Consider the following 22,693-nt stretch of genomic DNA (forward strand, 5'->3'; position numbering starts at 1 on the left):
GCAAACAATCAGCAAAGTGTGTTAAAAGCTCTGAGAAGTACCACATTAGCCATACGTCAGCCAGCTGCATGTCCTGCCCTATTAATTTCAATAAAAGCTTACCCCTTCAAACCTGATTTTTTGACTTCTTTGTTCTAAAAATATGGCTTAAATAAAATCTGTGCATCTGGCGTTAGGTTTACAGCAACAAATTTATTCTATCTGCAAAATAATATTGAAATTTTGGTTCAGTTTTAAAAGTTTCCCTAGAGACAGAAGAATCCATTGCAAGCTTTTCCTGTAGCTGGAAAGGAAACAGTCACTCATGAGCACCCTAAAGCCATTTGTAGCACATATTCTTCATACTCTTGAGGGACTTTTGCCCAGAGTAGAGTGCTCAGTCTTGTGCCATGAGAAAAATGAAAAATGTATGTATTGTTTTTCTTCTTTTTGTTGGATTTAGCTGATGCTCACCCTGCTGGAGTCACTACCCTGAGGCTGTTTGCAAGAGTGAGTCAAGAATACACTGGTAGTAATAAACATGTAAACTGTGTATTTGTATGGCTTCCTACATCTGTGAGGCACTGCTTTGTCTCTACACCTCTGTATATTTGTTTTATGTGCCCTGGTTAAAATGGATTCTCTGGTGTTTACATTTATATAGCCACAGATTGTTATTATCTGCATATTAGAAGAAGGGGTGGATATGAAAAAAAAAGAGATAGCAGTGCCATCGTGACAGGTACAAAATATCTCAGGGCTCAGGGTAATATTATTTTAGATTCAGTTTTGTGGGGTTTAAAAACCACAAGAACAATGCATATTAATACAAATGTTACAGCATCTCTGAGCGGGAACAAAATATTTTGTTCCAAGATGTCTTAGCTAAAAAAAAAGGGTAGCAAGTATATTGTGAATGAAACATTTTCATTGCTGATTTTTACCTACATAGTCTTCTTCTTTGATCCTCTGAAATATTTTATCAAGAGAAACCAGTGTTGCAAGTGCTAAGGCAGAACAGCAGAGCAGCCTACTGGGGTTAGTTGTCTGTTCTCCACAGTGCTCACAGTTAAGCCAAAGTGAGGAATAATTAGGCAGGTAAATTCAATATACTTTCTATCAGTCCTACTGATTTATACCATTATCAATATCACCCTGCAATGGTAGGGGGAAAAAAAACCCCTTTAAATATTAGGGGTAGTAGAGAATCTGACAGACTTTTGTTGTTTCTTTTGACTGGAGCATCTGGGTGCCCAGGAAAGGCTGAGGGAGCTGGGGCTGCTCAGCCTGGAGAGGAGCCCCAGCTGAGAGAGGCCTCAGCCCTGTGTGTCCCTGTGTGTCCCTGTCTCTCTGTGTGTCCCTGTGTGTCCCTGTGTGTCCCTGTGTGCAGAGGGCAGGGCAGGCCCAGGCTCTGCTCCGGGCCCAGCCATGGCCCCAGAGCCACGGGCAGGCCTGAGCCCAGGAGCTGCCCCTGCCCAGGAGGCAGAACTGCTGCCCTGGGCAGTGCCCAGCCCTGAGCAGATGGGGCAGAGAGGCTGTGCAGTCTCCTCCCTGGGGACATTGCAGAGCCACAGGGACACACTGCTGTGCCCTGTGCTCTGGGATGGCCCTGCTGGAGCAGGGAGGTGGCACCAGAGCAGCCCCGTGGGCCCTGCCAGCCTCTCCCATCCTGGGATTGTGTTTTATTTCTCTCTTGATCTGTGAATTCTCACAGTAAACACAAATGACAAGGACACAGCTCTACTCTACAGGCCTTAGATTGTGTGCAGTAGATGTTAACACTCCATTGTTTATCCTTTTTTTCTGCTCATCTCATCTCGTCACAGACCTTTAATGACTCAGCTTCCAGTTTCCTTTTTCCTTCCATCCGAGGTCATTGCAGAGAGAATACATCTTGAATTGGCACAAGGTATCTCACTGTTCTATGTAGCTTAAAATTACTAAAGCTCCTCCTTTGTGCAGTAGTTCTGGATAATTGGTCTCCTCCAAATTCTGGTCCCCAGTTTTAACAGTGTCAAACATAGTTTAAGACACTGGGAAATTGTTGGAGCTGTACTTGTGGTGGAAGTGACTGGAAATCCAACAGCCTTTTACCAGGTCATGACGGTGGCTATGAAGTCTTAAGACAGATCTGCAGAGACATAATAACTGATAAAAATACATGTTTATAAAGGTTGCTTCAAGGCTGGGGAGGTGGCTCCCTGAAGAATTCCTCCAGTGTTAAACTGATACTACACTGGATGAGAGCCAACAAGCCCTGAACTTGCTCTTAAAAACCTGGAGCTGGAGATCTTTTCAGACAATACATCTGTATTGCTAATTTGCACCTTGAAGGAGGAAATTGGCTGGAGAGTTGGTGAGAATGAATAAATTGATTCACAGTGGGTTGACAACTCCCTGTGTCTGACTTTCTGTGAAACATCTGTGGGTGATGCCACCACAAAATTTGACTGCTGGCTTGCAAGCTGGTCTACTATCAATATGTGATTAAAAACCTGTTGCTCAGATATATGAACTGGATTCGTGGCTCTATTTTCCAGATTACTTTGTCTAGCTTTGAATGGGTGATAAAGGGGCTGCAGCAGAGCAAGGAAAAACCTGCTTCTTCAAAAAATGTCTCATAGATGTGCAAGCGGAATAATGCAGCAGAAAATCAAGCTCAGATCTGAAAGTAATGATTTATCCAGAAAATATTTTTCTTTAGAAAAAGTTTTGTTTTTACAGTTTTAGGGAGAAAAATAATGAAGATGAGTAAGTTTTAGCAAGCATTACAAGGTGAAATTTCTAACAGCTAAATCATTAAATGCACTCATTTGTAAACAGCACTGATGGAGATGACAAGTTGTATAGATCACAATTCTTCTCTTCCTGTCATGAGGAGCAGTGATTTATTATTTGAGTAATCATGCAGCACAACACAGGATTTAGATTCCCCAAGAAAAAGATTTGCAATCTTTATGAATGTATGGATGTATTAGTATTTCATTAGAAAATTATGAACTCAGAAAAAAAATTATTAGTTTCTAAAATGTGATGCTTGTACACTGAATAAAGCTATAAAGTAAACCAGACAGGCAGGCCTGTGAATCAAATGCTCCTGCACATCATATATTAAAGATTTTCCTGATTTGTGTCTGCTGTAGACAAAGAATACTCATGTTTGTGCCACTTTAATCCATGATGAAGGTGCAGCATGTACTCAGAAAAATGTCCTTATGTTGAGCACACTTAGTAAGTTTTTTTTCATCCTGAGAATTGTCCAGTTTCATACAAAGATTAAATGAGACAAGAGACTCAGATGTCCTGGCAGTCTACATGTGGTGCTGAAGAATGAACAGATTAAATATATGAAATTCTTAGTTAATATCCTTCTGCAAAGGAAAACATAACATTATGCAATTACACAGTATGGGCATTTAAATTTATTCAGCCCTTGTAGAATCTGCCCATGGTGTCTTTTTCTCCCCAAACAGACATTATTGTATCTTTATTCTGAGAAGCAATTTACCATATCACAGCTGGTCATCACTGAGGCATTGTAGCCCTAATTCCATGGCTGGCCCTCAGTGAGGAGCTGTGCTTCCCTCGTGCTGCTCTGTGCCAGGACACACTCAGTTCTTAACGCAGTGAGGAGTGTTGGATGTGGATTTGTTGGGAGCAGAAGCTGCAAGTTTGTTTTTTCAGGCTAAAGGGAAGGACTATTAACCACAAACTCTAGAGCCTCTGATTTTATAATTGGAAATCAATTGGGCAAAGCCTAGTTTTGCATATGCGACCTCTTCCTGTGACTGTATCCCAGAATGGCTTTCTCCTGAAATGATTTGCTTAACAATTTTACATTAACAGCTAATCTATTTGCAAAATCAGTTTGAAATACTAAATTACCTGTGTGCTTTTGGCGACCACATAGAAAAAAGTTTAACCAGCATGGAATTATCTGAATGGTGTTTTTTTGGTAATTTACATTTTAATCTCGTTGTTCATTTGCTTTAATTAAAAGGCATCACAAAAGTTATTGGCACTATGGAGTTGCAGTGACTTTGGTAAGGGCACAGTGGGGCCTATTACATCTGGAGTTTATATTGTTCTCTGGTGTCCGAGGAGGGTAAAATGCAGCTCAAGTGTGTTAGGCCAGACGTTGCTAAAAGACTTTTACTCAACTGGTTTGGCCACCATGGGCCTGTGTGGTGGCGTGGACTCATTTCTGTCCTGATTACCCTGGTGTTTGGGAATGCCCGGGTGGCAGGGATATAGCATTTCCTATTATTGTATTTCCTATGATTATTTCTCTGCTATTGTGCACAGAGAGCTGTTTAGCTCTCTGAAAAGAAGGTGCCTGGCCAGTGTATTTAATACCAATGACCTTCAGATGCAGGGCTGGACTAAAAGGACCCAAAACCTATTTTGTTTCCTGGAAAGTGAACTGTGCAAGCTGTTAAAAGTGACAAGTTCCTCAGGGGCCAGCATGGGGTCAGTGTTATTTCATATCTTCATTAAGGATTTAGGTGAATGGATGGGATGGGTGGATTAGATCAGAGATTAGGAAGAAGTGAGGGTGGGCAGGCCCTGGCACAGGGTGCCCAGAGCAGCTGTGGCTGCCCCTGGATCCCTGGCAGTGCCCAAGGCCAGGCTGGACCCTGGGGCTGGGAGCAGCCTGGGACAGTGCAAGGTGTCCCTACCACTACCATTGCTTTTTCCTATATTTGCAGTGCTTGTTCTTATACAAACATTTTGACATAGCAATGTAAAAAATACGTTGCTGTTCTGATTAATTTTATGTTGGAAATATAAAGCTCTTTCCATGTCAAAGGGGAAATTCCTAATTATTAACTCAGTATTTTTTTTATTTTTATTTTGCAATAATTAATATATTGTGGTGGTAGCAATTTATATGCTGGGAAGCAGGAAGGAAGAAATAATCTATTGGGTTTTCTCTTTCTGTCTGAGGTCTCATTATCTGTGCAAGTTTATTATTTACTACCTCAGAGTAGTGCTGTTGTAAAATGTGCAAGAATATTTGAGATTTGTAGTGTGATAGGGCTGAATTGGATTGAATTGGATGTAAGTAACTGCAGATGTGGCTGGTTTCATCTTTATCAGCTTATCTAAGCTTCTGCACTTAAAGGCTTCTGTCAGTTCAAAGCACAGGCACTGCTTGGTTGAACAGAGCTAAACTATGGTAGCACTTCTTAGCCTTTCAAAAATAATTCTAATTTTAATTCAAACATATGTACTACAGAACTTGGAGGAGTTTAGATATGCATCAATTAAAAATTCCTTTCTGTTTTTATAATATAAGGAGGCATAAAAAAAGGAAACATATCAAAGCTCTTGAAGTTTAATTTTAGTTTTCTCAAAAAATGTGTCTTCTTTCCATGTGAACAAATGTAATTGAGTTCTTTCCCCATTCCCTTGCTTAAAAAAAAAAAAAAATCACTAAAATATAAATCAAGATTTAGCATCAAAGAACAATTTTGTCAATACAGGCATTTGGGGAGATTCTTAGAATGTCGGAATAATTATAACATTGGATTTCTGTTCAGCTTAGGGATAGACAAAATTTTGCTGCTGCAGAGCATGCTGAGATATCTAAGTGCATTTTTGCTTTTGAAATGATGGCAGAGCCTACAAGTGCAGCAGGGTTAAAATGGCTATTTTTTATTTTTTGTCTTGGGTTTTGGTTTGTTTGCATCTCCAATTTTGATAATTTTGTCTTCAGCTGAACATCGTGGCATGTTCAGAAGAGAGCTGAATCCTTTCTTTTGATTGTGTTTTTCTCAAAGGGCAGAAATATGGGGCAGATATGGATAGATCTCTCCAAAAAGAACATAAAATTTATGGCTGGAGATTTCCACAGTGAGAGCAAATTCAGCCTAATTAATTTGCTAGTGAAATATATTCAAAGCAATCCCAGAAAGGGCTTTGCACAGCAATGGCTGGGTTTGTGCATCAAGACTTGTAATCCAAAATCCTTTGGCCGAGGTAGGGTCTGTGAAAGATACGCAGGAAGAAATTGCTAGGAAGAGACTGTTAAAGAACTAAGGAGATCCCAGGTCTAATAATTTCTTTTCTCTAAACTCAGTCCATCAGCTTTCACACTCCCGTGTGGTATGTGCCATTTATGAAAACTTGACCCTTAATGACCTCCTATGTAAGGTTAAAATATGTTTTGAAAATGCAATATTCCCATCTCTGGAAAAAAATAAGCAGTTGGATCCCCTGTAGTGCACTCAGCCTGGGGTGACAAGAGCCAAGGGATTATGTTCAGGAAGCTGCCTGTGGTGCCTTGAGATCCATGCTTGACCCTGAGGAAGGGATCCTTCATCCATGGTGGCCCTGTCCCCCTCCCTGTGGTACAGCACCATCCTTGTCACAAATCCCAGATGAGTCTCAGAGAAAGCAGCAGGATGTTCCCTTATGCACAGTGCCCCAAATGATGGGGAAAAAAGGGGAGAAAACAAAATTTGAGAGATTTGTTTGAGCATGTGAGGTCTTGATACCATGGGGTGACCCTGTCACTTGGCAGTCTCCGAGCACAGAAATCAATTGTGCCATCCTCCCCTGAGCCTCCTGCACTGTGCTCCATGTTCCTTGGCACTTGACAACATGTTTATTGATTTCCAAATATGTTTTCTGGGGGAAAATTGTTGCTTTCACAGGTGAGATTTCTCTGTGCTCATCTGTGGATTGCTGAGGAACTGGAAGGGACTCCTGTCACTGGGAATGATGTAATATACTTTAGGACGAGACAATATGGGGATGTTTGTCATCCTGTGATGCAGCTCAAAGATTTTCATTACAAACTACAAAAAAAGTAATAATTTAAAGGTCTTTCTAAATCCTGCACAAGGAGGAGTTTCAGTAGGTATTTGTACATGTGGAATTTACTCCAGTCTTAACTCTTCCTGCTGGGATTATTTATTCAAATTGTGCAGAAAGATGCCAAGTCATAGTTGTGACGTCCTTTGTCACAGACACACAACACACAATTTTTCCTGTTAAGATATACTAACAGGAGATACCTTGATCTGTATAACTCAGGAGCACAATCTAAGAAGTAGTTTTAGAGATAAACTAGTATTTACTAGATAAATGATTGGATGTGATTACTTATCTTCTGTTGATTTGAAGCCAGGTGACAACAGGCTCAATGTGAGTGACCAGTGGTACTACAGCAGAGAAAGCCAACAGGCTGCTGGGTCACACCAGCAAGAGCATTACCAGCAGAGACAGAGTCATTTTCCCTGTCCTGAGTAATGTTGGGAGTGTTGGGCTCAGTTTTGGTCCCTGCTATGCAAAAAATAGGTGGACAGGCTGGAGAGGGCCCAGAGAAGGGTCACAAAGGTAATCCAAGGGCTGGGAAGCTGCCATACAGGGAGAGGCTGGGAGGATTGAGTTCAGCCTTCAGAGAGGAAGGGTTAGGAATTTATCACTGTGTTCCAGTATTTAACATCTGGAAGATCTTAGAACCATGGATCAGCCTGAGTTGAAAGGGACCACAAAGATCATCCAATGCCACCCCTGCCATGGCAGGGACACCTTGCACTGCCCCAGGCTGCTCCCAGCCCCAGTGTCCAGCCTGGCCTTGGGCACTGCCAGGGATCCAGGGGCAGCCACAGCTGCTCTGGGCACCCTGTGCCAGGGCCTGCCCACCCTGCCAGGGAACAGTGCCTCCCTAATCTCTAATCCAAACCTGTCAGTGTGAAGCCATTCTCCTTTTTCACCAGGAGTCACATGGAAAAGATGAGGGGTAATGGGTGAAAGTTCCTTGTGGGGAGATTTCAAGTGAACATGAGGGGGGATAATTTTCACAATGTCAACAACCAGCCACTGGAATAATCTCCCCGGGGAAGTGGTGGATTCCCCAGCATGGGGTATTTCTCAGATTCAGCTGCTCAGGCTGCTGGGCCATCTTGTCTAGACCATGGTTTCACCATGCTCTGGCCAATCAAGGTGGAACCAGATGATCTTTGAGGTCCCTTCTGTCCTGGTGTTCTATGATTCCATGAAGTGTTTAAAGCACTCAATAAAATGAATATTTGCTGTCCACTCCTGAGTCGAATGCCAATTCTTGTTTATAACATTGTAAAGTTAAAAAGCAAGTCTGATAATTGTCTCCAGCAGACTCATTTGCATTATTTCCTCCTAGTAATTACATGAACAATGGGGATTCTCTACCTAAGAGCAAAATACATGTTGATCTGTATGTGCTGAAATATAATCACAGCAAATGTGTTTTAATTATGTGCAGAAGTAAAGGCACGGCAGAAAGCTGCTCTAATATCTACAGAATGAGTCATCACCTAAAAGGACTAAAACATTAAAATAAAGCTGGTTCTAATAAGGAAAATAATTAAATTATGATAAACAAATGAAATGAAATTGCTTTATTTTTGTTGGAAGGAAAGGTTTAATTGGAGGATTTGTGTAGGCAGTAGGGATGGCTTTGCTTTTAAAGGAAATAAGAATTTAATTCTCCTAGAACTTGAGTGCTGTTTCTGAGATGAATGACAGATTTTCATTTCATGTGCAGTTGAAAAGTTGAGGAGAAAAGATACTTTTGTGTCACTCAAAATACAAACTCCTAAAATACCAAAAAATGTTTTGGGGTAAGCATAGCATTTTAATTAGATGAAAATGAGACTCCTTACACGATAACAAATAAAATTAATTTAAAAGGACACATTTTGTTTACGTTTTAAACATACTAAAAAGAGAAACACTTCAGAAGAATAAGATTAATGCATATACAGGTATAAAAATCTTCTCAATAAAAATAATATTGCTTCTCAATGAAAAATAACATTGAAGAAAACAACATGTTGAGAAAAAATACTGCCTTGGTCCTTCTCTAAACTCTTTTTTTCATAACTTTTTAGCAGTATGAATACTTGGTGTCACTGAATCATTATTCAAAAAAAAAAAAAAAAAGAAAAAGAAAAAAAATCTATGCAGCTCAAAGGGTAGGGCTGGTATTTTGGGGGTGTCTTCTTGGTGGTCTGAGCATCCATCCTCAGTGCTCAGTTTGTTCTGTGTTGGACCTCCATTTCTGTGAGAGTTTCCCCAGCAGTGGAGTGGGCAGATTTTTGCTTAGCAGTGGAGATGTTCTCTCAGTTACTGTGGTGACACATTTGGCACGTGGAGTGACATCCCTGTATTCAGATCTGGATGTTGATAACGTCCCCTTGATTGCAGGAAGACAAATAAAAGGCTTGTTCTGGCCTGGGAAGCTGGGACTGAATTGCTGCTGTTCACGATGTGTGATCACTCAGCTCTGCACCCCAGGGCTGGATGACACGGCCACTCTGATGATGACTCTCTTTGCTTGGACTATCAATATAAAGTGTCACTTCTAGAAGAGAATCAAGCCAGAAGAGAGCTTTAGCCATAGGCAGGGAGATGAAACTATCTTGGCAGTAAGGTTCAAGGCAGAATAAACAAAGTCTGGGAGTATTCTTAGCAAAAAAACAGTCACTATTGAATAGAATGTTATCCAAGTCAGGTATTATTTCTGGGGAAAAAAAAAAAACAACAACTCAGAGGCTCCATATCCATCTCTTCTGCAGTCAGAGAAGGTATTGAAATCCATGTTATCTCTGCAAACTTGTGGACTGCCTTACAGAATGTAACTCTTTGTGTTCTCCTTGGTTTCAACCAGCTGCTATCCTGATTTTCTTTCATGCAGATTTCCTGGAAAAGCTTCTTCCCATCAAGCAACTCCCCCATCCTTCTGATGATGAGGGATTGCTTCTCCAGTGCTTGCCCACAGGCCTAAAAATTCAGTAATTGTCAAATCTCTTGTAGACAAGAGCAGGAAATGGAAAGAAATGTAATTATCAAATGTAAAACTCTCCAGGTAACCCTTAGAGTGAATATTTTCATAAGCATTCCTGGATTGTTGGGGCTTTTCCCCTCTTTGCTGAAGAGTGTGGTTTGTTTGGTTTTTATTAAAAAAAAAAAAAAAAAGGAAAAAAGAAAAAGAAAAGCTCCAACCATCTTGCAATCAATAAACTGGCATCTGGAAGTTAAATATTCTCAGCTTCATTTTCTGTGGCAAGATTTAAATTGCCTAACATTCCTGTAACTTTTTTCTCCATGTATTTTAGGAGCCATATGCTTGGTAGTTATTTTCTTTTGTTTCTTCCTGCTTTGCCATGTATTTACCACAGATATTTCTATTTCTTAGTTGTTTTCAGCATCCAAACTGGCTGATATTTTGCCTTTGAGTTTCACTACCAGTGTCCCTTTGGAACTACATTTCAGCAGATAGAAGAAAGCTGAGATATGAGGATTATTTTTTTCTTGTGACAATATAGCATAATTCAGCTGGAGGCTTTTTACATTTTTCTCTATTATCCGTCACCTAATCTGCATAACCTCATTCCTTTTTATTAGTAAGGGACAGATGTTAGACTTGTAACTATTTAACTCTTATATAAAAGTTATTTTTGAGTGATGAAAAGTAAGTACACTGCACAGAATACAATTTCACTATAATTTTTCATTTTGCCTTAAAAAGTCTTTTTAGATCTAGAGAATTAATGTGATGTTCCTCTAAACTGTTAGAACTGGACTGCATTGAGACCAGAGTGGCAAACAGCGAACGAGCTTTAAAAAGTTCCAGGTCAGCTGTAAGAAATCCCAGGTATTCATGGATCTGGTGGCACTGGTTCTTTAAATGGGGATTTCCATCCATCCTTATGGACACTACAGTCTCCACAAATGGGGTCCATCTGTAAGGGGCTGCTCGTGTAACACCTGAAACCTAAGAATTTTCCAGTCTTTCTGGATTCTTTCACAGAGCTGGACCTGTTTGTTAAACCTGCACATCAATAATATATGAAACCAAAGCAGACTATATAACTGGCACAGGAACTCTGCTTTTCTTATGGATTTCTCTCCTGTTATTGGGAATGTCAGTGCTGCAGTCCCACAGAATTGCTGTGTGTTTTCTCTTGGGTTTTGTGCTGGTTAGAAGCGCAGGGTTTCATTCAGCCTAATTATTTTGACTTGAAAATAACGCTTGAGCTTGTTGTAGCGCTGCATTCACACTTCCTCATCACACAGTCAGGAAAGGAAAGGAGACTGGGGAACCCAGGGGGTTTCCCTGCTCAGCCCCCTTGCCAGCACTGCTGCTGTATAATCAGCAGCAGTTATGCACCAGACTGGAGAAAATGATGGCTCCAAGCGTTCCCATCCTTCTGCCTTTTCCTGAGAGCTGCTACCAGTTAGTGCAGTTGGCACAGCTGAGACAGGCAACTCTCGGCCAGCTGGTAAACACACACCAAGCCACAGACCACTGCTGAGGTATTTAAATAGCCTGGCATTTTTAGTGTGGGTGGAAAAAGAATTTGGTTTCATGCTGGTGTGATTGTGATTTCTGACTGGCCGTGGTTCCAGCACGTCTCAAAATAGAGTTAATCTTTGATGAGCCAAGATATATTCGTTAACTCAATCAGTTTTTGTGTCAGAATATTCCTGACAAGACTGACCAACAGTGCATTTGACACTGCTGATATTTTGTTGAAGAACTTCATGCAGCAGATTATCTTTTCAGTTAACTTTGCCATCAATGTCCATTTACATACCCAATAATCCCATCTCCACAGGCAAACAAAACATTCCATCTCCTATATTCTGAGTAAATGTAAAAGGGCAGCTTTACTGACTTGATAAATAATCTCAAACATTTTACTTTATATCACGGTCTTGCTATTTTCAACACTTTATTATCTACCGGTCAGATAATTTTTAATCTCATTATTTATCTCGTTTGTATGGAAGCCAATTACACCTCTGTTAGTTATCAGAAAAAGTACAAAAAAAAAAAAACTGTAGGCCAGAGGTAAACTCTGATTTTAATTGGGCTATAAATTGTGGAGTCATAATATGAATTAATAACTAGATGTTAGTTATGAATGGGTTTTTTTTGAGGGGGTGTCTTTGCTTCTGTATCATTCTTATAAGTCTTCTCATAGAGTTTTGTCCCTTCAAATTTGATACAGAAACTCCTACTGAGGTGTTCATGTCAGGCCCGAAACCATTCAAATTAAAAAAATATCGTCTCAGGACTAGAAATTTGTGAAGGCATTCAGCTCTATTTTTCTGATGAGTTTGACTCATACTGAATCCATAGATGACAATTGTAGAAATTAGCCAATGTCTTAGAAACTTTTTTGGTTTTTTTCCCCCCAAATTATGTATTTTGGGTTCATTCTTCCTTGACTCTGGTTTAGAAACAGGGAAGGGGAAAAAAACCATTTGCTATTTCCCCATCAACAGAGGAGAGTGAGGTAAGCTGGGGAAGGCTATAGCACACAATATAAGAATCCTTGTTACATCAAGGACCTCTATGTGTTATTGCAGTTCAGGTAATTAATAACCATTATTTACAGCTCAGTACTGACTGCACTTGTCCCCTGCCTGGCTGCCGTTTGGTGCTCTCAGCAGATTTCCCTCAGGAACTTCTGCAGAAATAGCAGGAACCTTCATAAGATATTTAGATTTTGTTTAATTCTTGTATCCAGGGTATTATTTGGATCATTTAAGAACTGAACTTCACTTCTTAATATTGTACCTCTTCCTCATCTTTTTGGAGGTGGCTTTTTTGTGGGCTTTTTATCCTGAGCACACATTTTATTAGAGAAACCTCAGCAAAGTCCTTGGAGATCTTCAAAGTTCTCCCGCATGCAGCTGTTTCCCTCTTTTGTTGTTCCTTTTATGGAATTTATGTTCTCCAGTGGGCAGCCTGATGATCAGTTCTTTGAAGGAGGTGGAATACACATCCTGTGTACTTGAAAGGTCCTCAGAAATCATTATTTAGCTCTATATACCTCAAGTGCTGCCCCAGCCCTGGCCCCAGCACAGGAGGGACCTGGAGCTGCTCAGAGAGCCCAGAGGAGGCTCCAGGATGAGCAGAGGATGGAGCAGCTCTGCTGGGAGGAAAGGCTGGCACAGCTGGCATTGTTCACCTGCACAGGAGAAGCTTTGGGCTGAGCTCAGGGTGGCCCTGCAGGACGTGAAGGAGCTGCAGGAAAGATGGAGAGAGCCAATTGCCAAGGGCTGGAGGGACAGGAGCCAGGGAATGGCTCCCAGTGCCAGAGAGCAGGGCTGGATGGGAGATTGAGAATGAGGAATTGTTCCCTGTGAGGGTGGGCAGGCCCTGGCACAGGGTGCCCAGAGCAGCTGTGGCTGCCCCTGGATCCCTGGCAGTGCCCAAGGCCAGGCTGGACACTGGGGCTGGGAGCAGACTGGGACAGTGGAAAGTGTCCCTATGATGGCATTGGATGGGCTTTAGGGTCCCTTCCAACCCAACCCCACCCATTCTGTCATTCTGTGATTCTTTGCCTGCTGTTTTTAGCAGAGTGAGTATCCTCTCCTTCCTCCCCAGCAGAGGGGAATGCAGGACAGCTGCTCCTTCCTGTGAGGAGCATTAGGGACATCAGGGAACAGCTGAATGGGGACAGGGCCATATGGGGTTTGGGCTGTTCCATGCTCACAGAGTGCTACGAGCTCCCCCCAGCTTGTGTGGGCAGAGCAAACCGACAGTGATTCAGCCGTCATTAAATTAGTACAGATGTCTCCTGCTGCCTCCCACAGGAGTCTTTCCATGAGCTCAGACAATTTGGATAAAGGTCTAGACTAAATCATTGCTAAGTCTATATGGATTCTGGCTGCTTTGAGATTGACATATGTTACACACTTCCAGCTCCTGGGATACTGATTTGTATACAAGTTGGCTGTATCCATGCTTAGCCAGAGCTTCTTTTTTGATGGGATGCTGACTCCAGATTTTGGGTGTTTGGAATCACAGGTAGCTCAGGTGCTTATAGCAAATGACATCAATACTCTGAACAGTTCCCACACTTATACCACTGCTAATTTTTCTTCCTTTGAAACAATTAGGTTATCTGATATGTCAAAAAAAGGTGATAATTGTCCCTGAGACTTGAGTCTCCAAATGTCCTGGGCGAGGGACTGCAGGGCTCAATACAAGTAGCTAGAGGATCAGAGGTAATACATCACTAGGAATGAAACCCTGCTGGAGCAGGCGCAGTGGTTTATTTCTGCATATTTAATACTGTCGATGTGTAATGGTTTATGCATCCTCTCCCTGTTCAATTCTTCCAGAAAAGCATTAACAAAGGCAGAAGCAACGATCTTTCTCTAGTGGTTTAAGGAATATTTCAAATTTAATGGTGTTGCAAATTGATCGCATTATGAGAGACATAACCTTTGCAAGTGAGTTTGTAAGAAATTCACAGGAATGCATGACTTAGTGGAAATGCATGGGAAATTATATTAGGAAGCTTTGGAAACCACACAAGTGATGAGGCAAATAACTCCTTGTGAAACTGCATGAAATGATAATAACTAGTTTCAACCAGGTTCCTCCAAATAACTTACAATTCTGCATGAGTTATCCCTAATAAACATCTAACTGCAAGAAAAGAGGGAAAAATAATCAAATTATCCTCATGTTACATCTATTCATTCTGATGTATGACACTCTGATGTTGCTATGTAATTGCAAACAGAGCAGCTCTGAAGAGCTGGTTCTGGTTTGTTTGACATCTCATAAGGAGTTTGTTTTGTAGCATTTCCTGGTTGTGTTTATTTTCACATTCTAAGTAATTTGAAAGATATTTCAAGTAAGAAAAACTTGCTACTGCACCCCTGTGAACAGTTCACAGGTTAGTGTAAGTGCACTAGAAATCAGTCATATTGTCACCTGTAAGCTGATAGTTTATAAGAGAAGCAATATATAAGTACCCACAGTTTAATTTTTCAGCTCTCTTTATTTCACTGTTACCTTCTCAACAGCTTTCAATTTTAGCTCGAGCTGGCTGCAGAGCTGATGTTTATATTTCTGCACTGTAGCTGTGTTTGACAGCCAATTGCTAGAGAAGAGCTTTCTATTTGCACTGCCAGCTTTACACATTATGTGGTTTTAGACAGTACTTACTTCCTTGTTCAGACACTGAAGGATGTTAAGCAGTACTCTTAAATTTAAAAAATTACCTTCCAAAAAAAAGGTATTTTACTGCTTTCAGGCTGGTTTTATTAAATATTATTAGCAGAAGACATCCTGCATGGATTTGAAATTCTTTTATTAAAAAGGAAGACAGGTTAAATATATTATCTCTGGGACCCTCCCAATCATTTTGAGCAAAACATAAGCTGGGCTGGTGAAAGCAGCTGAAAGCATGACTTTGAAGGATTTTAAAATCATGACAGCTAAATATGCTTAAATAAATAGAAATATCTTCTCTGCTTTGACCACTCTGGCCTGTTATACTTTTCTGTGCCTTGGCTGATCTAGACTCTAAGCTTGTCTAGTTTGGCAGATTTTATGAGCAGCCTTCAAATTACTGCTGTGCCTACGTAGTAATTGACTTTTTTATTCCTCTTCTGCAATCCAAAGACTATGTGCTCTGAGATATGGCTTTGACATTCACTCGAGGAAATAATTTCAACAACACAAAGAAGTTGGTGCTCAACTTCAGTGAACTCTGGGCCTGAGAATGAAACCTGGCAAGTTCTAATAAGCTTTTAAGGAGGAAAGGGAAAAAAGAGCTTAAACACCACAGCAGAAAAGCTCAGAACATGGTGAATAAGATGACGATGATTAAATGGACAACAGAGTAGGATTTGGGATGTGGGAACTGCTGAGCTTCTGGCTAGCCTGTGGAATGGGAATTCCTATAGCTTATGGTTTTGTACAGCAACTCCATATTTTGTCTGTATTGAGGATGGATCATCAAGTTAGTCTCTGCTGGCAATAAAATTGACAGCCCAAAGGGAAGAGCTCTCTAAAGTCATTCCTGGAGGCTTTGCAAGCCTTACATATAGCAAAAAACTGCAGCATAGTTTGTGTCCTAGACAAGCTGGAGGAGGGAGCAAACGGCTTTGCTGCTCTTTCTCTGGGTTGGGAAAAGAGTGACAAGTGCAGGAGGAGGCACTGTTAATTATAATGCCTGAAGCACTGGAATTGTTAATGTAAGAGCTTGACCCCAGACAGTGGGAGATGACAGACACTTTTTTTCCCCCCATAAAGACACAAAAGAGGGAATGTGTTTTACAAGACTAAAGCTGCATGCAATTTTTGAGGCTCTCTATGCCCAGCTCTCAGATCTCCTGTGGTGAACCACTGTTCACTGTAGATGAAATAATAGGGAAGTAAATGAGATGGGAAAGGATTCCTCTTTGGCAGCGTGACACAACTTCATCTCATGCTTCCAAGTGTCAGGAACAACTGGGTTAAGAAAAATCCAGAGCTGCTTACAGGAGCAGTGTGTGCTGGAACAGGGGAGAGGAACAGCAGTCTGGGTTCAGAAATAGTTGCATGAACTCCCAGCTGGGCAGAGAGCCAGCTACAAAAAGGTGCCAGCCATCTGAGGCCACTTGACACGGGACACTTGGGCGTTAAGGAGCCGTGGGAAGCGGGGACTGGAGGCGTCAGGCCAAGCTGCGGTGGGACAGGGTCAGGTGTGGCACGGCGTTCTCAGGACAGAAGGGAAGACAGATGGTATTCCCAAATGGAAAGGGCCAAGGCCAGAGCTAGGGAAACAGAAAGATTTAGCTATCATCTGGCTTAACATGAGGACTCAGAAACAGCAAGGTATGTAAGCAATGGATGCAGGAAAAATCAGCCTGAGTGTTTAGGTGGGAAAAAAGCACCTTGTCCTCGTCACCATCACAGCCACAGGTGGGGCTGGGGAGTTGGGGAAAGCTTTGCGCCTTTGGGGAGTGGTTTCCTCCATCCTAGGCTGTTCCCCTGGCAGGGGGAACACAAGAGTGAAACAGCACCAGAAATACCTAAAAATTCTAATTGCAAATTCATATAGAGACTAACTGGAGATAAATGCATGAAGCTGTCTAAGAATGGCTTGAGTAGTCCCACGGTCTGGATGTTTTTTCCTAATGTGAATCTTTGTGAGACTGAATGTGGGTTTATCTTTTCCTCTGTTCCTCCCATCTGTAAAAACAAGTAGAGCTGTATTTTTTTTTTTCTCTCAAGACATTAAACAAAATTAGATATTAAAGATTGTTAATTCAGCCTGTTGAGGAAGGCAATAAATGATACAGAAAGGACCAATGGACCTGTGACCAGGAAGGATTTAGATCAAGATTCAGGCAGGTTCCTGATCTCTTTCCTTACATCAGCTGGTCGTAATCAGTGGATTAAAATAACCTGGCTGTTAGAACCCAAGCTTGTCTGCAGTTTTCAAACAGCAGTTCACTTCAGTGTACTGTGGGATGATACCAAAAGGTAAGCAATGAAAAATCATTCCTGCACAGTTGCAGCATAAATATAGACAGAGACAAAATTAGCAAATCAAATAGAATAAAAAAGCAGTAACAAAGAATAAACAGAAACATAAAAGAAGCCATCTGGAATCAAAGATACTCAAATGACACAGTAGGAAACTGAGGCAGATAAAAGCAGAGATTACACTCTTAAATGAAATTGTTAGGGATATTATTGCTTTAATTCCCTTTGAATCTAGTTATGAAACTGCAGCTGAGCAGTGTGAGCAGTAATGTTTTTTGACAGTTACTCCAGAGGCTTCAACTTACATGGTTCCTGGATATTAAATGGAACCTTTGTCATCCATGGACATGTCTGTTTCCCTTCTGAAAGTGTTCCAAGGACTGACATTATGTCAAGAGCATCAGCTCTGTGCCCCAATTTGTTATTACCCTGAATAATAATGCAGAATATTTGATTCTCCTCTTCCCTATTGTGCACTTCCCATAACTAAAGATAGGACCAGCCTATCCACTGAGAAAATGAAAGATTGAAATTTTAAACTGAAATTAAATTCACTTTATTAATTCTGTGTTGTGGGCAAGTGAATCAAATCTATTTATAATAGTTTAATTAGGAATGACTCTTTAAACAGTGGGTCAACAATAAACATGTTCATTGTCCATGATGTGTCAGAGCCCATCTGCAATACACAGCAAAACTTCCTGTAACTCCTAAAGAGGTTCATGTCTTCAGGAAAAAAAAACATCCCTGCAAAGCCATGTACAGAACGAAACACCTGAAGAGCAAGGTGCATTACAGTTTTTGAAAGCATTTTGAAGCCCAGCATATAGTTTTTGCTATATATATAAAATGGTTTTAAAAGTCACTAAAACCCTTCCATACTTTCACAGAGTGAGTGAGAGCTTCTTAGAAGCCAGCAGTTTCAGAAAAGAGTCATAAAAAGCTGAAAATTCTATCTCAAAGTCCATTAAATGGGGTCTGCCTCATAAATGAGGAATTTTATTGCAAGGCAAAGGTAAAAAATAGAAGAACCTGAAGCATTAGGACAGTGCTGGTGTCTGTGAAACATCAGGTGAAAATCAGTGAAGCACCCTTAAAAGAAAAAATTCCAGAGTTAGGACAGGGAAGGATGATGCAAAAATGAAGTTTTAAGGGCAGATGATTCCTTTTCCCTTGAAACAAGTACAGGGTAATTCCCTTGTAATTACATGAGGATGAATTAATTACTTTCTAACAAACTCAAATAAAAACTTGACTACATAATACTGCCTTCTCTTGCCTTAATTAAAAATGTCCAGGAGCATTTTCATAATGTGTAGATGCTTCCCCACATGAAATATCTCTATATTTATGCTTTTTTTACTGATACAAGGAAATTGGGATTACAGCTCCTCCCACTGATGAGGGATCTATTATGGGCTGTTGTGTATCACGTTGTGCATCAGCACCACACACCTGAGAGGGCTGGAAGTGCCCAATCCTCCTGCAGAGGAAAACCAACAGCTTTCTGCTCATCTGGGCATGGCCCAGCCCCAAGTGCAGGTTGCACTCTCCTGATGGTGAACACATGGAATTCTTTGTGCTGAGCAACCTGTTGTTTTGGCTGCCATGGGTTTGCCAGGTAGCTGAGTGAGAGCAGGTGAGGCAGCTCCCGTCTGCAGAGGAGGCTCGTGAATCTGCTCAGAATTACAAAGGAGCTTCACCCACCTTGCTCCCAGCCTTTGTCCATGCATTAAATCCCTGGCTGCAAATGCAGTTTGGAGCCAAGGACTTGCTAAGGAAACCTTGTTTGAAATATGCTGAACAAAGGGTTATGGAATAGGAAAATTTAATAACAACCCCACACTCCTGGAGTTGTGTTTTACTGCAGAATAACACTTTTGCATCTGCAGAATATAGAGGCTCTTAGAATAAAATTAATCTCTGCAGTTTCTCTGGCATGGATTTTAATTATACATATTTGCAATGTATATACATGAAAGACTATAAAGGCATTTTATACCCTTGGATGGTGTGTTGGCAAGACTTTTAGATGTGCATTAGTGAAAACAATGTTAATTTTGTTGCAGCACTCTGTATGTGCTGTTCCTGTTAGTCCTGGCTTCATTGATTACCATCTGTATTATCAGATAGAACAGCAAAGGAATTAATAAAGACTAGAAATTGCTTTAGTCTGAGGGTTCATTTGGAATGAAGGTAATTTTTTAGGGAAAAAAATGATTTGTGCTGAGGCTATAGGGGAGCTATTAGTAAGGTATTAATACAGGGCATCTGCATCACCATTAAAACTCAGAGCTGGTCCAAAGTAATTCCTGTCTCCATAAATCCAGGCATGAATTGGGTGATGGACTTGCATCTGCTGCTTTAAGAGAGAGAGGTGTGTGGATTTATAGTCCCCCAGGCAGGGCAGTGATGGAGGAAGATGATTTCACTTCCTTTGAAGTCTAATGAAGTGAATCTCACATAATGGGAGTGATTTTACCTCTCTCTGAACAAGATGAGGTCCTCCAGTAAATGTGTTTGTTTGTTTTGGGGTGCTCTCTGGCAGTGGGACATTGGGGCAGATACAGACATTTTCTGTTTCAAGCAGAAATTCCTGTTGCATGTGGATGTTTCTCTGAAAAAGGTCAGCTTTCAAGTATAGGTACAACAAATAAAGCTGCAGATGTGGAAAGCAGTTTCTTATTTACATTTGTGAGGCTTTTTGAGCAGAAAGCACTATTCATTTCTCATATTCATTATGCCCTTCTGTCATTCACCTAGATCCTATATAATTACGTGTTTAATGATCTTCACCCTTCACATGAACACAGCTTGCTGAAGCTTGACTCTTGCAGTAAATTATCATTCATGTCTGGTAGGAGAGAGGAAATATTACTTGGGAAAAATGCTGTGCTATCTGACTTAAGATTTCAGTCTGTGATATAACTTTGTAGTAGGTGATGATGACTTCATCTTAAATCTAAACAATAAAATGATTTTGGAGAAGTGGCTCTTCCATAGGTAATTTGTTATTCTATTTTGATATTAGAGTGTAAGTACTTCAAAACCTAGAAAAATTATCTTAATTATTTAAGTCAGTTTGGATGCTCCCCACAGATTGCAGTAAATCCACATTTATGTCTTTTTTTTTTATTTATTTATTAAAGAACTTTAAAAAAAGAAAAAAAATTGCCACTATAAATCTTTGGGTAAAAAACTGATCTTCCACTCATCAGACTTAATTTCAACTTTAATATTATAAAACGCTCCTATTTTTGTACTTTGTTTAATGTTTAGCCCTTCACCTTGTAGTGTTTCAAATAGCAATATTTGACTAACAAATAGCAATTCTTGCTTTTGATACAATGGAATTTAACTTATTAGAGGAAACGATTAATGTTAATCATAGACATTTTTATCATTTTAACTGTTGCTATATCACTAGAACTGCAAAGGTTTTATAGCTCTGCATTAATATCTACCAGAACTGTTTTATGAACCATAACTGCTGTTGCATATTATGGCTAAAACCTGAGATTATACAGACAGCCTCTCTTACTTATTAGCAAATAGCATATTCTAGAATGTTTAAGCCTTCTCAAATGTCCATGGGGAATATCTGATTTATTCTTAAAAGTTCAGATTTTAGCTTTTTATTGTGTGGCTGGGTGAGCTGAGATGTTCCCAGCTCCTCTGCTGAGCTGTGGGTGTCCAGACAATGCTGTGATATTACATCACTCTAACTCAGCTCTGAATATGCTGCCAAAACCTTCATATGCAATGTTAATGCCATATAGATTTTATTCAGGGAGCAAACAGATGCTTAAATTATAAACAATCTGTTTAAAACACAGATTCTGGATTGATCTTTACAGGCTCTGGGGCCCTGAAAACAAGGGTCATAAGGACAATAATCTTAAAGGCAGAAGGAGTCGTGTTAACTTTCTGAGCAGACCAATCTGACACCAACCAAGAGGAGAGGGCAGTGGCTCAGTAAATGGGGCTGATTGTTCTCAAGCAGGAGCTGATGGCAGGTGCAAAAAGAAAACCAGATTGAACTTTTGGAAAAGGGACTCAGCTGTCACTTGACATCTCTGTGTACGTTCCTGTGGGCTGGGTAAGAAGAGTGAACTGTTTTGAGTCATACATATTCACAGCTAAAGTGCTCTGAAAAAGTTGTTAAAACAATGGTGGTGTAACAAAATGCTGCCCAGCAAAACGGAGAGGATGAGTTTACACCTCATGTGGTTCGTGGGAGTTGTGCCATTATTGCAGAGCTGGGAATGCACTGGTGGCCAGGATTTTGTGTCTGTAACAAACCAGATCAACAGGGAAATCAGCCCTGGCTGCTGCTGTCCACTGTGCTCATTGCAACAGACAGAGCTTTGTGTTTCCTGAGCTCTTGAACAGCTGAATTCCTGAACAGATGAGCTGAAAATACAACTGTTTGTGACCAATTGTGGACAGAAGGACCTGCAGAGCCACTTGTGCCATAAGAATCTCCTGTGGTTTGGCTGTAGCTGGTGTTACAGGGCTTTTTTCCACACCTATTTTAATGTCCTAATGCCAGGTCTTATTCTAAACGATGCTGCTGCGTGGCCCTGGCAACCCCTGCTATCAATTGAGAGTAAAATGCATAACCAGCAACAACTTCTGTTGAGCTGTCTGCACAGAATGAGCAAACAGGAAAAAGTCTTTAGTGCTGGTTGTAACTCATGCTGCAACCTAAGCAAGTTGTACATATTTCCTTCAGACTGTCTTTTGTGAGGCAGAGAGAAATAATAATAGACACAAGTTACATTTTTAATGATGTTATTCACTTCTTATTGATCATGTTGAGTGTGTTAGACCTAACAGTAAACAGAATTTAAACCCCTATTACTGTGTATTCAAGCTATTATTCTGTATTTTTGATGTGTTGACAGTGATACATATGATCCAACCATTTCACACTCTCACAACTTAAAAATTATTGGAGATAATCTGCTATTCAGTATTTGGCTCTGAGCCTACCAAAAAAAAATCAATGGAAGTCCTTTGTCCCCTGGTTTTTAATTAAGAAAAACATTAAAAATAATGAATATATTTCTCATACTGCTTCATTTGTTATATTTCTCTCTTGTTTTTTGAAAAGCCGAATACAAATTTAATACAATATTTTTTTTCCTGGTGGGGCTTTGAAGAGAATGGGAAGATATGTGCGAGGGTTCTTCTACCAGGGCATGTACTTTTAGAATAAAGATCTTAGAACCTTTTAAGTTCAGCAGAGATCTGAGTTGTGATAGAGTTCTTAATTTTTCTGACTGCTGTCTGTGACAAGATTCCATAGATGCCAGTGTTCAACCATTTCCATTCACCTGGAAATAAGTTAAAAGTAACAAGTAAAAATAAGAAGTTAGATTAAAACATATGTTATGGTTAACCCTTCCCTCACCCTTTGATCTAATAGGTTAAGGA

General features: G+C 40.5%; 1 protein-coding gene across 2 annotated transcripts in view; it reads left to right on the forward strand.

Annotated features, from left to right (window-relative positions):
* CDH8 (cadherin 8) overlaps window positions 1-22,693 on the forward strand; it is a 153,850-nt gene that overhangs the window by 33,438 nt on the left and 97,719 nt on the right. The window lies entirely within an intron of this gene.

Source organism: Onychostruthus taczanowskii, unplaced genomic scaffold (genome assembly GCF_017590055.1).
Source record: "Onychostruthus taczanowskii isolate IOZ18803 unplaced genomic scaffold, ASM1759005v1 scaffold130, whole genome shotgun sequence".
NCBI classification, from domain to species: Eukaryota; Metazoa; Chordata; class Aves; order Passeriformes; family Passeridae; genus Onychostruthus; species Onychostruthus taczanowskii.